General features: G+C 41.8%; 2 pseudogenes; both read right to left on the reverse strand.

The window, feature by feature from the left end:
• Window positions 1-2,625: 2,625 nt before the first annotated feature.
• Window positions 2,626-2,754, reverse strand: LOC129772155 (U4 spliceosomal RNA; annotated as a pseudogene).
• Window positions 2,755-8,770: 6,016 nt separating this feature from the next.
• On the reverse strand, window positions 8,771-8,899 carry LOC129772156 (U4 spliceosomal RNA; annotated as a pseudogene).
• Window positions 8,900-16,505: the final 7,606 nt, after the last annotated feature.

The following is a 16,505-nucleotide window of genomic DNA, read 5'->3' on the forward strand; positions in this document are numbered from 1 at the left end:
CTGGGAACAAGATAGTTGTTTTTGCTTAATCAGTTAATTTCCTCGATGGCTGTGGATTCTTCATATCAGCAACTCATTTCGAGGGTCACCATCCCAGTTGTCGCTGGTGGTGATTCGGTTATTGTGTCTAAAGTGGGGAAAATATGATGTTACCATACATTTTCTTGATGTGTGGGTAACAGAACAAGTTTGACAAAGGATGTGAAAATGTCAACGATTGGTGTATGTACCTTGAAAGAGAGAGTCTGACGCCAGAACCCTAGATAAGGGTTCTTATCTGCGTTTGCATCTGTGCCAAATTAAACATCCATCTTTGTTATTATTGAGATGGGTCTGTGTTCGATTCTCTCTCGGACAACAATCGCTGATCAAGCCTAGGCCAGAGGGTTAGGAATTGTATCGGACATTTTTTGGTCACAATAAACAAAAAAAAGTTTAGTTTTGTGATTTAAACATTGCAACTCAAGTTGAACAAATTGGGCTGTTTTTTATTGTCCTTATGTTGACCCTAGCTATACTAATGAATGAAATGTTTCAAAATTTGAAGCGTGGCAACCGAAAGGATGGTTGTTAACCCATTGTTTTCACAAAGAATTTCACACAGAAACTATGTCACCGGCTATTATTTTGTAATCAGAGGTGGAAGTAAACTGAACAATGTACAAAGCTTTAGTAATTTTATATATCACGCTGGGTTCTATGAATTAAAATAGATAATGCAAGTGATGAGTGATGATGAGTCAACTATCCACCGATCCACAATACGGGTATGATTAGAAATAGAATTTAGCTTAAACGTGATAAATCTGGCATGGGCCGGGTACTTATCATATACACTCTGTCCAACTTCTATAAGACCACCCTGATTATAGTTCGTTGCAACACAAACAGTTAGAATTTCAACAAGATACATTCATACATTGTTGAATGCTTAGAATAAAGTATATTTACGACAATTTCGTTCAAAAGAGTTGTTTGTTTAATTATTGTGCTGAAATATGATAATTTCAGTTTCTATAAGACCATTTCAAAATGCATGAGTATTATCAATGAAAAATTCAAAACGGTCGGATGATTTACATTTAATACTTGGCAACTATGCCATTTCGGCTAATAACCTGGAAAATTTGTGTTGGAATACTTTTACCAAATTCTGCTGAACGGATTTCTTGATATTTTTCCGTGTTTCCGAAATTGCGATCTTGAGCTCTTCAATCGCGGTGTATCGTTTTCTTTCAGTGTAGATTCTGCGTACAAGGATCCCCCTAAGATTTTCAACAGGATTCAAGTCTGGAGAGCGAGCCGGCTAGTCCAAAAAATTAACTTTTTGGTCGCTCATCCATTGCTTAGTTTCCTTGCTGGTATGAATAGTAGCATTATTTTGCTGGAATGTGATTTTTTTGTGACGATATCCACATAAAAACGGTAAGAGAGAGGATTCCAGAGCATCTTGAGCTTTCGAGTTGCACATAATTCCGCTCAAACCATGCAGGAGTCTCCAGCAAAATTCCTGGTTGAAAGATACTGTTCCTCATTCCGTTTATCACGCCAGTACCCATTGAAACCATCAGTAAAGGATGTGTCACATCAAATTGCATCACGGAAAAAACGCTGTAGAAATTTAATTTTTAGGAATTATATCTTCAGCTTTCGCTTATAATCAGATAAGAGTGTATAGATCACGTTGGCCATGCTTCACTGTCAATTTTTCGTAAATTTGGAAAAATGTCGTCGAATGAAAAAGAGCGTCGTGAATTAATCCTGCGCACTCATTTCGAGAATCTGGATTTGTCACATCGGGACATCGGTAAGATGCTGGGAATCGTCCAATCCACGGTCAGCAGAGTACTTGTGGCTGCAGGGTATCGTGCTGATTACGCTGGAGGAAAGATCCTCTCTGGAGCCACCAAATGTGGCTGCAGGGAGATCGTGCTGATGACACGAAGGGAAAGCCCTTTACTGGACGCTATGTGGTAGGCCAGATCACGTAGAGCGCATAACGAGTATGCGCCTACTGGTGCGATCCGGTAGTACCGCGTCACTTGGGAGTTTGGCCGGGCGGAGCCAAGGGAAGGAAAAGGGAGAGGAAGGGTGGTTGGAATTTCGGATCTTTGGAGGAGGGGTGTTCAATACTTACCAGCGCTTGTTGCGCTGGGATCTGCCGGCGATGATGTCCAGGGTGCTCCCGATGGTGTCCAGGATGCTCGGGCGATGTCCAGGGTTGTGATACGTTTATGACAAAAAAAGAGGGGTTCGGTAGTTCGCCACGACGCTCCTACGTCCGTGGTATGGTTGAGAGTGTCCAGTTGAGAGTGCGTTTATTCTGTTCAAGTTTTCTCTTATATACAGACATTGCCTTCTTATCTACCCCAGAAGGGCGTAGCATAAGAGAGAGAAAATTACAATTATTTATTCTAAGCCAGACGGGCGAACGAGGGATGATTATTAACACGCTCGCAGGCGTGTTATCTTTTCCTCTCCGTTTTATTACTTATTGTCCTAGCTCGGAGATAGGCTCCGTTTATAGCACCCATAGTGCTCTCTTTTTGGGATTTCTCCCGTCCTTCGGTATTTACGATCGGAGATAGGCTCTGATCGTAAACACATTACGTCGTTTTGCTTATTTTTGTTTTGTTCTCCTTCCCGGCGGGTTATCGCTGGCCGGAGGAGTTTTATGATATTTAGGTTTTCAGCTAGCAATAATCGCACTTCGGAAAAACCTCATTAGTTACGATAAAGCCACTGCGCAAGCTATTCTGTGTATTTAGGATAGAGCGCGATCTAAGCATCCGCTCTATCGTTCTCGCCATGAATCACGCTCTAAAGGCATGATCCGTGCGGCGACATACCGGCCCTCGTAAATCGCGTAAGGCAGATTTACCAATTGAGCTACGCCGCATCTGTTTCTAATAATTTTTTTCTTCTATGCTTCTGATGCTGTATCTTTTATTACTGTATAATTCGCAATTGTTTCATCTTATATTCTCTTTTCAATATTATGTTACATTCAATTTCCTAACCTGAAGTTATACAATGCAATTCGTTTGCTATGAGCGGATGACTTCCGTTTATTCTTCATACATGGTGTGTTATAAATTCATTCTTTGCTTCGTTACAATTTATTAGCCACTTTGCCTTCAGATTCATTTACAATGCAAATCCTATTCATTTTAGCTTTGTGTTACACTTCATTTTACTCTCGCAGGAGTATTCAATTTTCAAATTCAATACTTCTTCTATCCATAGAAGAGTCTTCAACTTTATGTACTTTAATAGCCATACAACGGCGCCTAATTGCTTCTTTCACTGAACAAATTATATTTTTTTTTACTATTACATTAGACGACATATCTTCTCGTCAGTTTATGCAACCCTTTGTTGCTTATATTTCTTATTCATTGTCAGATTCCTCATTTTGACTACAATTATTTCATATTCAATTATTTTCTTCTATTTTACATTTTGTGTACTTATGGTCTAACAGAGTTTTAAATCACTTTTTCTCTTCAATTCTTCGGCATGCCGCCTTGCTTCATTGAACGTCCCTCCAATGCTTGGTTTTAAAGCGCTGTGTCTTCTAATTGTTGCCGGTTCAATAGGTTGTCCATTCGGATATGGACATCGGGTCCTGCTGTGGCTCTGGATCTGGTGCAGCATCTTCGTCTGCAGCAACGTAGATAAATGATCCCGATTATAATCATTAGTATGCTTACGAAAAGGGCGGCGTTCCTCCAAAGATACTTCGATTTCGGATGGAAGGGATCCAAACTGTTGTACACGGTTATCATAGCGTTGTTATCGTAGGGATTATCGGGCTTCGGCTCCACCACATCTTTTACGGTGTCATTGAATTCGTCCAATAGGTGATCGGCCACCTGGTATTTAGATTTGAAGTATGTTGCAATCTTCTTGTTCATGCCATTTAAACTTGCATGTATCGTTTTGTTGTTGGATTGTATACGGCAATCTGGCTGGAGAGTTACTACTGCTGCCTCATAAGGTGGTGACATTACCACGTTGTCGCAATGTATAACTATTGCCTTTGTATCGGATGCATAGTATAAAACGGTATTAGGAGTGGACAGTGTCTCCATCATAGCGTAAGGCGTGGTTAACAGTTTTGTTGCACATTTGCGGGTACTTGCGATATGCAGTATGACAGCCGCTACGCAATCCACTTCCTTACTCAGTTCTGGTTGAACCGTAATTAAATGCGTATCATTCAGTTTTGTTAGTTCGATCGATGGGTAGAAGAAGTCTTGGTTGTGGCCTACCGTGATGCGATCATGTTCTGTTACAATAATTGAGCCATTCTCAGCCCGTGGGATCGGTATTATCTTAAATACCTCGAACTCAACTTTGTTGATGACAACACTCGTCATGGTAATTATGAGGGAGCCGTTGACTACACGCGTGTTGTATTTTACGGCTGATGGGTGATCCAGGACAATGTAACCAGTTGGCAACGCTTGTGAAATGTTTTTTCTGGTTTGGGCTAGTTCGTCGACGGACAAAGGAAACGTTCGAACTTTCCTATATCTATTCAACGTTCCATCGATAACTTCTCGTGCCAATATCGTGGTTTCTAACATCGTTGTTCGTAACCTTTGAACCTTATCCGCAGAATATAATTGTTTTAATTGAGTCATGTCTTTGTACAATTTATAGTATCTCTCGTTAAGCTGTTCTCCCATTTTGGACGCCTTGGTATTCATTTTTACCATTGACTCCGATATTTGGTGAATTTTTTCGTCTTCATGAACCCTCATTGCCTGTAGCTCGTTTTCCATATCGTCGCTACCAAATATTAAGTCCGCCAAAAAACCGAAGAACCCTTTGCTTCGTTTAGTTCTCGTTGTCTGCTTGATCTCATCAATCGCATCATCGCATAAACGTTCAACAGATGTTGCAATTTGCTCTAGGAGAGAGTCTTCGATGACAAACTCCATGTCTTTCATCGCTACTGTCACATTATTCCGTATCGAGTTAATTACTTCAATGTCTTCATCGGGCACTACGTTGGTTTGTATATTTGTTTGCCATATGCCTCTATGTAATAAGCACGTTCCTTCGTGGTCGAACATTAGACCGTCTTTGTCAACGGGTTTTATGGATATAGCGTTGATCAACGTGAACGACATTACGAACAACATCATTATTTTCAATATACGTGAGATGTTGAACCAAGATTTAGAAATGCCTTTTGTTGTAGTCTTATTTCTACGTCTTTTTTTTTGCGTTGATTTTTTTGATTTATCTTCGGTCGAGGTTATCAGCATTACGTTGTTAGAACTCGCGGTGGTATACTTGTTGACCGGTTCTAAGGGCAAGGGGTTGTCGTTGACTCTTATTGGTTGTCTGATGCTAAATTCATCGATTGAGAAGTGCGCAGCCATCATATCTCGTAGTTCTTTATCGTGTTGCAATAGTTCATGATCGTTTTGATAAATTGATCTGACATTACCGAAAATAAACCATCCAAGCTTACTTCGGACTGCTATTGGGTCATTGTCACTTCCCCTTCTTGTTTCCATGGCGGTAAGCAAATGGCTTTGATTCAGCCCTATGAGAATTGTTGGCCTTGCAAGCTCGTAGCTTTCGATCGGAAGGTTTTCCAAATGCGGATATTTTGTAGCCATTGCTTTGTAGTTCATTGTCTGAGTCGGAAGTTGTAAGTTTTTAATGGTTCTTACACCGTCAAGTCGGTACGACCTTCTGGACGACCCCTGAATGCGAACTTGTACTTTTCTACTGTTCAGCTCGTTTCGAGACACGTCCTGTGTCCATTTTAATTGTAGTGGTTCTTCTCTGCCGTATAGGTCCAAGGAGTTTGCCATTTCCTCATCTAGCAATGTCAGGGAAGACCCTGTGTCTAGGAAGGCATATGTATCGACTGAATGCCTTCCGTGTTGAAGTGTTACTGGAATCACCTGGTAGTATATCTCGTTTGCTGAGGACTTGTGAATATTGCAGTTGGCTTCAAGCGGAACTGTAGCGGACGTATTACGAGGTGTTGGTTCCATGTCTGGATTCGAGTGTAACATTCTGTGGTGGTGCTTGTTACATCCACTCAAGCCGCACCTCCTAGATCGTCTGCAATCTTTAACCATATGTCCGGTGCCTAGACATCCGAAACATATTTTACATTGTACTGCCAATCGACATCTTTTTTGGATGTTGGAGTTCTTAAATTCCGTGCAATCGAAGATTTTATGGTTATTCGAGCAAACCGGACATTTCATGCGTGGCATCTCTTGATGGACATGTATCTGGCTTCTAACTGTAGAAGGTAGAGGAGAAGCCATATTCCTCATTATTTTGGCGTGAGGTTTCAGCCAGTTACTCATTTCTTCTAAAGATGGGGCATCACCAGTCGTCGTTCTATGGCGTGTCCATTCTATTTGCAGGTTATAAGGTAGTCTCTTAACTAGGTCTTCTATTAACCTCGCATCTAGTAGATAACCTCTTTGATTTATGATCGTCATGTTTGCCACCATATTTTCTAAAGCATCTGACATTTCGATTATTATTGATCTACTTTCTCTTTTAAGCTTCTGTAGATCGTGCAGTAGTTCCTCATATATGAATTTAGGGTTTCCGAAATTTTCCTCTAGTCTCTCTATTATACTCGGAACATTTTCCGAGCTTATAAATAGTTGCTGCACGCTTCTAGCTGCGCGTCCTTCAAGGGCAGCTTCAAGTCTGGAGAGATTTTCATGATTGGAAAACGCACATTCTCTCGTGCTGACTTCGTAGATCCTTTTGAATTTAGCCCAATCTTTGGGCGACCCGCTGAATTTTGGCAAGGGAGTCAAAGCTTGCCTCTTCATTAGAATCGTAAAATCTCCATGCTGTGGAGCTGGCATCATTGCACTCTGCTCCCAGCCAATTGATGGACCGGATCTCATTGGTAGTGGTGTTTGAATCGTTGCTCGGTCACGTTGTTGCCCGGAGATATTGATTAGGGGTTCAGTTGACTGCGCTTGCGCCGGAGAGCATGGTAATTCTGTTTGTCGCTGTGTTGCTATTGTCGTTGCGCCCACGACTAAAGCGTTGAGTGATGCCTGCATTGTTACTATTTCCTTTTTTAATGTGGTTATGTTGTTGCGTTCGCTAACATGCATCTCAGCTAGTTGTGTAACTAGATTCGTCAGCTCCTCTATCTGTTTTTGTTCCCTCGAATTAGTTGAGGGATGAGACGCTGCAGGTGCCTGTGCCTTTCCCTCACTTTCGTTTGTTTTGGTAGGGGAACAAAGCGAGCATACTAAATAGGTTTCCTCTTCAGTGGGTGTATGTCCTACACAGGAATGATGATAATTCCTTTTGCACTGTCTGCATTGGACCAGATTGTCTAGTTCAATTTTCTTGCCACATGCATCACAGCACGGGCGTGATGATCTCGTAAAGCTTGATATCATTATTCCTGAGTGAGGAGCCTGGTTGCCGTCACTCGATGTTTAAACTGTGTTATAATGCGCAAGTGGCGAGGCGCCTGGTTGCCTTCGCCTTGTCTTAAACCAAGCGTGGCGCCTAGTTGCCTACGCTGATTTCAAACGTTGCACAATATTCGTCTTCCGGCCCTCGTGACCGGATTACAGTTGATGTTGACGAGGCGCCTGGTTGCCTTCGTCCAACTATGCCTGACTGGCGATCGGTCTGTTTATAAAGCTGGACTTGTTTCAACAAGATGCCGATTTCTACGGCCTAATTTGTCCGTCTTTCAGGACCTAATTTCTGTTTCTTGAAATGCGCAATTTGCCTCTTGGCTAAATGGTGATGTCCACAGACAACCTCACCTTGTTCGTCTTTACAAGACCGAACCTCTCCGTTCAACGACGGGCGCAAATCAATTTAACAGGATTCTCAACTCAACCGAGCGTGTTGTGAGTTCGTACAGTGTCTTTAGGAAAAGACTCCTCTCTGGAGCCACCAAATGTGGCTGCAGGGTATCGTGCTGATTACGCTGGAGGAAAGATCCTCTCTGGAGCCACCAAATGTGGCTGCAGGGTATCGTGCTGATTACGCTGGAGGAAAGATCCTCTCTGGAGCCACCAAATGTGGCTGCAGGGAGATCGTGCTGATGACACGAAGGGAAAGCCCTTTACTGGACGCTATGTGGTAGGCCAGATCACGTAGAGCGCATAACGAGTATGCGCCTACTGGTGCGATCCGGTAGTACCGCGTCACTTGGGAGTTTGGCCGGGCGGAGCCAAGGGAAGGAAAAGGGAGAGGAAGGGTGGTTGGAATTTCGGATCTTTGGAGGAGGGGTGTTCAATACTTACCAGCGCTTGTTGCGCTGGGATCTGCCGGCGATGATGTCCAGGGTGCTCCCGATGGTGTCCAGGATGCTCGGGCGATGTCCAGGGTTGTGATACGTTTATGACAAAAAAAGAGGGGTTCGGTAGTTCGCCACGACGCTCCTACGTCCGTGGTATGGTTGAGAGTGTCCAGTTGAGAGTGCGTTTATTCTGTTCAAGTTTTCTCTTATATACAGACATTGCCTTCTTATCTACCCCAGAAGGGCGTAGCATAAGAGAGAGAAAATTACAATTATTTATTCTAAGCCAGACGGGCGAACGAGGGATGATTATTAACACGCTCGCAGGCGTGTTATCTTTTCCTCTCCGTTTTATTACTTATTGTCCTAGCTCGGAGATAGGCTCCGTTTATAGCACCCATAGTGCTCTCTTTTTGGGATTTCTCCCGTCCTTCGGTATTTACGATCGGAGATAGGCTCTGATCGTAAACACATTACGTCGTTTTGCTTATTTTTGTTTTGTTCTCCTTCCCGGCGGGTTATCGCTGGCCGGAGGAGTTTTATGATATTTAGGTTTTCAGCTAGCAATAATCGCACTTCGGAAAAACCTCATTAGTTACGATAAAGCCACTGCGCAAGCTATTCTGTGTATTTAGGATAGAGCGCGATCTAAGCATCCGCTCTATCGTTCTCGCCATGAATCACGCTCTAAAGGCATGATCCGTGCGGCGACAGTACTAAAACGATACTTCGAGAACCTAACCATCGACCGGAAGGTGAAGAACGGCAAAAATGGATGCTCCGTCAGTGAAAAAGATCACAAGCGCGTAGTTAAGCAGTTTAGACGTGATCCGAGAAGTTCGGTCCGGGATGTCTCCAATAAGCTGAATTTGTCAAGTTCATTCGTCCAGCGGACCAAGCAGCGGGAGGGCCTGCGTACATACAAGGTTAAGAAGGCTCCTAACCGCGACGAGAGGCAAAACATGGTGTGGAAGACGCGAGCCCGGAAGCTGTACACCGAAATGCTGATGAAGCCGCATTGCCTGGTAATGGACGACGAAACCTACGTCAAAGCGGACCTTCGTCAGCTGCCGGGCCTGTTGTTCTTCTCCGCAGAGGACAAATTCAGCGTTCCGGAGGAGATTCGCAAGCAGAAACTATCCAAGTTTGCCAAAAAGTACATGGTGTGGCAAGCGATCTGCTCTTGCGGAAAGCGGAGCGCCCCCTTCGTGATGACCGGCACGGTAAACGGGCAGGTTTACCTTAAGGAGTGCCTACAGAAGCGCTTACTACCACTATTGAAGCAGCACGAGGGCCCGACCATCTTCTGGCCGGATCTCGCTTCGTGCCACTATTCAAAGGACGTGTTGGAGTGGTACGAAGCAAACGGGGTCACCTTCGTGCCAAAGGAAATGAACCCGCCCAACGCGCCGGAGCTTCGCCCAATAGAGAAATATTGGGCGATTATGAAGCAGGCCCTCCGGAAGAACCCAAAAGTTGTCAAATCGGAGGCGGACTTCAAAAGAAAATGGATTTCTGTTCAAAAAACCTGACGTTGTACAGAACCTTATGGACGGGGTAAAGAGGAAGGTGCGAGCATACGGGCTTGGGCTCGAAGTATAAATAAAAAGAAAATGCCAAAGTTGTTTGATAGTTTTTATTTTACTGTCTAAAATTTTCAAAAGGATCGGTCTACTGGGCGAATTTCTACAGCGTTTTTTCCGTGATGCAATTTGATGTGACACACCCTTTACCATCCAAATTGAACTTTTATGTCAGTGAAGATAACCTATACATTGGAGAACTTTTCGTTATGGTATGTAACAAAATGTATTTTTACCAATTTTTTTTTTCTAGTGACCATTCTATCCTGGATTCCTCGAGTCGAGAAAGACGCACCACGCTAGATATGAGGTACAGACTAGGGGGGCGTTGCTGATTAATGGTCAGCTGCATCCCAATAGGAAGTATCCCGTGTCGGGCACACGTACAGAGCATCGAAGACTGCAACATACCAATTATGAGAACACTTGTAATACTAACCTCGAGCCAAACGCGAGTAATCGGTTACATATTACTAACATAGTTGTAAGACAAAAATTGTCAAAATATCGGACTCCCGGCCCCGTCAGGCTAACGCCACATGTGCCTTAATAAAAAATATATTTTGGAAAAAAAAAAATGTATTTTTTCGAAACATTCTTTGTCGCAACATACCATGTCCCACTGTCGGTTCATGTGAGCTTTGGCAAAACTCAGACGTCTTCCGATGTGAGATCGTGTGAGATGAGGAGCTTCAACCTTTTAAGCCCTCTTTATGTGAGGATTTATTATCAAAACTTGACGAATTGTCACCCGAGTAACATTTAAATTGAAATATTGCTTTATTTGCATAAACGATTTCCGCTTATCCCGGCCAGAGAGCTTCGATTTACGTGGAGCTCTCTCCTTCTTACCGTATCCTTGAGCAATTTCTTTCTTATATTATCGAGCAATTTCTCTGATACCAACATTTTCTTGGTGGAATGCATTGATTTATTTACTTCTCTCTCCGTGAGCACTTTCCCCTTCGGCATTTTCCAAATTTATTGATCAAAATAACTTAAACAACAAAAAATGTATCTGGTCTTATAGAAACTTGACACTTGAAAAATACAAAAACATTCGTTTACGATCAGTTTGCACACACACACACATATGAAAATCATGTAGTATATGGTAGTCACCAATACCTATACACTAGAATATAAATTGAAACATTGTTTGTTTACAATATCACAGAGCAGCAAGATTATCACCAGGTCTTACAGAAGTTGGACAAAGTGTAGCTATCGTATGTTAAAGCATGCTTCAGAACGTTACGTTTTTTGAGTGGTTTGTGTGATTTTATAAAACGAGCCGAAAATAATTGACAGATATACTATCATTTTCGAAAATCGTTATTAGCGTCAATTTGAATTTCAATTTTTCGTGGCACCAACGACTTGTATGATTTCCCTCTGCAGAAAAATGGAAGGACGCAACTTGACTAATGAATACGATTTGATCGGAAAATTAACAACAAAAAGAAGTTATGGTCAGAATTTGATTGACGTAAACTTAATGCATTTCTTTTAATCGCGCTATGAAAAAAATCTAGAAATCCATCATTTTGTGCATGCAGAATTATGCCTGTATTTTGATTATTACATTTACTTTTCAGTTATCGAAATGGCATCCAAGCAAGATGTATGTTCTGATCGAGCATCGAAGAATTCCGAACTATTTGTATTCCGTTTGGGTAGGAGAAAATATGAGTTTTCCACAGCAATTGAGAATTTTTTGACTCAAGTGTAACTTTTGAAAAGGGCATATCCATTTTAATAAGAGAAATCTTTGATAATTCATATCTCAAAAACTATGAGTCGTACCGAAATTGTGTCTCAGAAAGAGTTATAGAGTATTGATGTTAAAATGTAAAAAAAATATACACTGAGAAAAAAAAAAGAGAAAAGTACTCCTTTTTTATTTACAAAAAAAACTTTAATTTGAAATATCCAAAATATGTATTTTTGAATTGTTTTAAAAAAAATTTCATATACGAGGGTGGTCCGATAAGTACTTAGCCTCATCGCCCAATGGTGTTAGTACCGTAAGAGAGATTACTTATCGTGTAGTACGTTCTCGTAAACGGATTCTGTCAAAATTTCAAAAATTCGATGTTCCACAAAGTTCGTCAATAGATTTTAACAACTCATATTTTAAATTTTCTACATATTAAAATAAAAAATACATATTTTGAATATTGCAAATTAGTTTTTTTTTGTAAATAAAAAAAGGAGTGCTAATTTTTTTTCTCAGTGTATACTATTTTCACGTTTTAACATCAATACTCTATAACTCTTTCTAAGACACTATTTCGTTACAACTCTTAATGAACTTATATATTTTAAATAAATAAATAATAAAAACCCTGACATTCTTTGTGGTATAGGCTTCATTTTAACATCATTCACAGGTATCGATACTGCCTTAAACTTATAATACTAAGCATTTACAAAAAAGTGAGTGTCAAAGTGCGATAAAATGTTTGCGTTAGCAAATTCGGAATTTGAATCAAGTTTCTAAGCACAAAATCCAAATTTTTGAGAGTGTCTTATATATTAGGCTGTCAAAAAAGTCCTGCGGTATTTTTTTTAATTTTCATTTGTTCATCAAATTAGTTACAATCATCTGTTTTAAGTCAAATATGCGCCGTTTTGTTCGATGACTTGTTCCCAACGAGATGCCAACTTCATAATACCCCTGTTATAGAAGCTCGCTTCCTTATTGGCAAAAAACTCGGATAGCCAATTTTCACAGGCCTCTTTTCTGGCTAACTTCTGACTACCTAGCTCGTTCGCCATGAACAAAAACAAGTGGTAGTCACTTGGTGCAAGATCCGGACTATACGGCGGATGCAAAAGAACCTCCCATCCGAGCTCCCGGAGCTTCTGGCGCATCACCAAAGAAGTGTGTGGCCTGGCGTTGTCCTGATGGAAGACAATGCGGCCTCTGCTTATCAAAGATGGCCTCTTCTTCATGAGTGCGACCTTCAAGCGGTCCAGTTGTTGGCAGTACAGGTCCGAATTGAGCGTTTGGCCATAGGGAAGCAGCTCATAATAGATTATTCCTTGACAATCCCACCAAACACACAGCAGAACCTTCCTGGCCGTTAAAGAGGGCTTGGCCACCGTCTGAGCCGCTTCAGCGGGCTTCGACCACGACCGTTTGCGCTTCACGTTGTCGTAAGTGACCCACTTTTCATCGCCAGTCACCATCCGCTTCAGAAACGGGTCGATTTTGTTGCGATTCAGCAGCGATTCACATGCGTCGATACGGTCAAAGATGTTTTTTTGCGTCAACGTGTGTGGCACCCATACATCGAGCTTCTTTGTGAATCCAAGCTTCTTCAAATGGTTAATAACGGTTTGATGACTTATCCCCAGCTCTTGGCCGATGCTACGGCTGCTATGTAATGAAAGGATCTACTGACGTGCGCTTTTCGCGCCATGAACATGCATGCGAATACAGAAATAAGAGGGTCACCCCCGCACTCACCGAGTTCTTCCTTCAGCGCATCCGCCACTCGAGTTGTCATCATCCGACCACGTACGTCCCGGCGAGGCTACCTCCAGTTTCCAGTCGGTGTTGGTTGGCTCCAACTAGCTTCGTCGCGTCCTCCTTCCTACGGGAAAGCTTACCCGCTCTATCGCGCACACCCGTGCAAAAAAGTCCGTCCGATCGGACGGTAAATCTCAAGCCGCAGATGCACTCCACAGAACCTCACGTCACGTTACACGGCCTCCGCGGGATCCAGCAATCACCGTGTGCATCAGCCAGCACCCAAAAAAAACTTCTTCCTGTCCGTTCGGACGGTAATGGCGGAGACACAAACACTAGACGCACTAGCGCCAAGAAAATTTACGTCCGTTCCGGGCGACGTAGCGCCCCGAAGACCCAGTTATGCGCACCAGCGCTTAACCAAAAAAAAACACGTTCGTCTCGGACGACGAACGGTACCCCCGAGACAGCTTTTTTCTTTCCTCTTTGTTTCTTCTGTGACCGTCCAATGCTGTCGTCGTGACAGTTGTGGTGGGTGCGATTATGCAGGGGTGTGCTGCATACAAGCGTCTGATCCAGACGCCCAAAACGTTACAGCTACTATGCCGGTCTTTCTCGGCTAATTCAGCGATTTTGTCGCAATTTTCGATCATCTGAATCGGTCTAGTTGCTCAAAAGTTATGATTTTTCTAAAAAAATGCATTTTGGGTGTTCGGATTTGAGACAAATGTAATCAAACATATTTTTAGTTTTTCACCATGAATATGAATTTGTAAATTAAATTTATGGTGACCAAATGAAAGAAAAGGCTCTATTGTATCCAAAAACCACATAATTTCGCGAAAAAAATGCCATTTTGAGTAACGAGACACTGTTTAATGGCCAACAAAGCTTAAGTGTTCGGAATTTGAGACAAAACGGTACACGGCGAATCTGAAGAAGTTAAGATAAACCTGAAACAGCTTACTAAGCAGAAGTTTTATACGGCAATCGGAAGAGGGAAAGTCGCAGATGTCGCAGAGGGGGAAAGAAATTGTCGAAGCTAAAAAATATCTGGTTGATCAGTATTTTCATTTTGATAGGAACCGTCAACCCGGAAATTTAAGTAAACGAGCGCCTGGGAAAATGTCTAGTGCTTTTCCTGATATAACACATTTGTCCTGCTGTTTTAGGCGGACGTGGACGAAATGATGATACATAATCTGATGACAGGGATTGAACAAAAGTCCAGGGAATTCGGATTCAGTAAACTGGAGGTATAACTAATTCCACGATAATATACCCCATGCGAAATATTAGCTCATTCGAACTTCATTTATTAGTGTTGCAGACGTTAAAATTTGAGTTTTTTGAAAACCGAAAAATCACCGGAAATCGGGGTTTTCAAATTTTTTTTTGATGCCAAATGTCTTAAAATTGCATGACACGTCGAGATTGACTGGTATCTCAAAAAAAATGTCAAAAGTCGACTTTTCAGACGGAAAAATGACTAAGCGCCAAAAAAAAATATTTTTTGACCATTTTTTTTCGAGATAATAGTAAATCTAGACGAGTAATGCAATTTTAAAACATTTGGCATCAACAATTTTTTTTTAAACTCTGATTGTTCGTTTTTGAAAAAACCTTAAATTTTAAAGTCTGTGACACTAATAAATGAAGTTCGAATTAGCTTATATTTTGCATATTATCGTATATTATCGTGCAAATCAACATTTCGCGGCAAGTTCCGAATGAAAAATCAAGGTAACTATTTTTATTGGTACCCAAAACCGTACGTTTCGTCTCGTATTCCGAAAAAAAAAAATAACTCCCAGGGAACTCGCCAGGGAACCAGCTAAAATAAATAAGTTCCGACGTAAAGTACATCTTCCACACCATGTTCCGAAAGAAGGGACCAACAATCAGCAAATAGGGGATGTCAAAACCGCAGTTCTTCCGTTCGGGACTTGTGATGAACGGGGAGACTTATAGCTCAAAGTGCCTGCAAAGTGTGGGCCTCCGGCCATAACGGGAAGAAGTCGATGGAGGGGATGAATCGCTTGAAGATAGATGTTGCTCAGAAGTCCACCAACCCTCTGAATGCCCCCCAGTTGCGTCCCATCGAGAATTTCTGGGCAAATCTGAAACGGAGGGGCCACTCCAATAATTTCGTCGCGAAAACGGAGGAAGAAGTAATAAATTACGCTAAGGAAGAACTGAAAAACACGGCAACAAGTATGTTTTCGAAAGCAATGGTGAAAATTCCGGCAAATTGCCGGAAGGCCGCCCGACTGGGCGTCGAAATCTTGTAACATGGTCGATAAAATTATTTTTTATGGGAAATTTGTCTCATTAAGGGGCTTGAGAAAATTTCAAAAAAATATATTGCTTAAAATGTTCTCTGGGATGTCTACTTTACTGTAGTTTTTGCTCCAGGTTTGTCCGATGCTCCGTTCCAAAGTTACAAGCCAATTAGTGGACCTAAGTTTTTGATAAAGAGCGCGGATCCAAAATTTAAAACGGGAGAGAAAGAGAGGAAGAAAAAAAAGAGAGAGAGAGAGAGAGAGAGAGAGGGAGAGATAGACAGAGAGAGAGGGAGAAAAAGAGAATAGAAAGAGAAAAAATATGGACGATGTAACAAAAATATAGTAACAAAACAAGTGAAAGTGACGCATAAAAGAAAGATAAAGCGTCAAACGTCAAACAAAGTGAGTGAAAATAAACAGAAAAGCGAAGAGAAAATGAAGGTACAAAGCTAGATTTTTTTTAAGAATACAAACAATAAAGGGACAAAATTCGAAACTATACCCGACCTTGTATCATCAACCCCCAAATTCTATTAGGAACTATACCACTGAAAATTAATTCATTTTGAGGCAACCGAAACTCATTAATATGGTATGAAACATGACAGGAAGTTTCCCAGATAGCCATCAAGGTGCTACTGACACTCGACCGCAACGGTTATGTTTTTAGCGCCATTCTAAAAGAGAATAATAGAAATACAAGTTTTCTCCTACAACCGGATGCAAAGCTTTTTTCAAAGCTAATTTCGGTCCTAAATAATACGTTTTTTACAGCAACAGTTGTCCGGATACCAGGAAAGGAGGAAGCAGCCGAGAAGCCCCCAATTCAGGAAGTTGGTTCGGTCGGATTGGCCACTTTGACCGGCAGTTTTCACTGCCCC

This window comes from Toxorhynchites rutilus, chromosome 2 (assembly GCF_029784135.1).
Source record: "Toxorhynchites rutilus septentrionalis strain SRP chromosome 2, ASM2978413v1, whole genome shotgun sequence".
NCBI classification, from domain to species: Eukaryota; Metazoa; Arthropoda; class Insecta; order Diptera; family Culicidae; genus Toxorhynchites; species Toxorhynchites rutilus.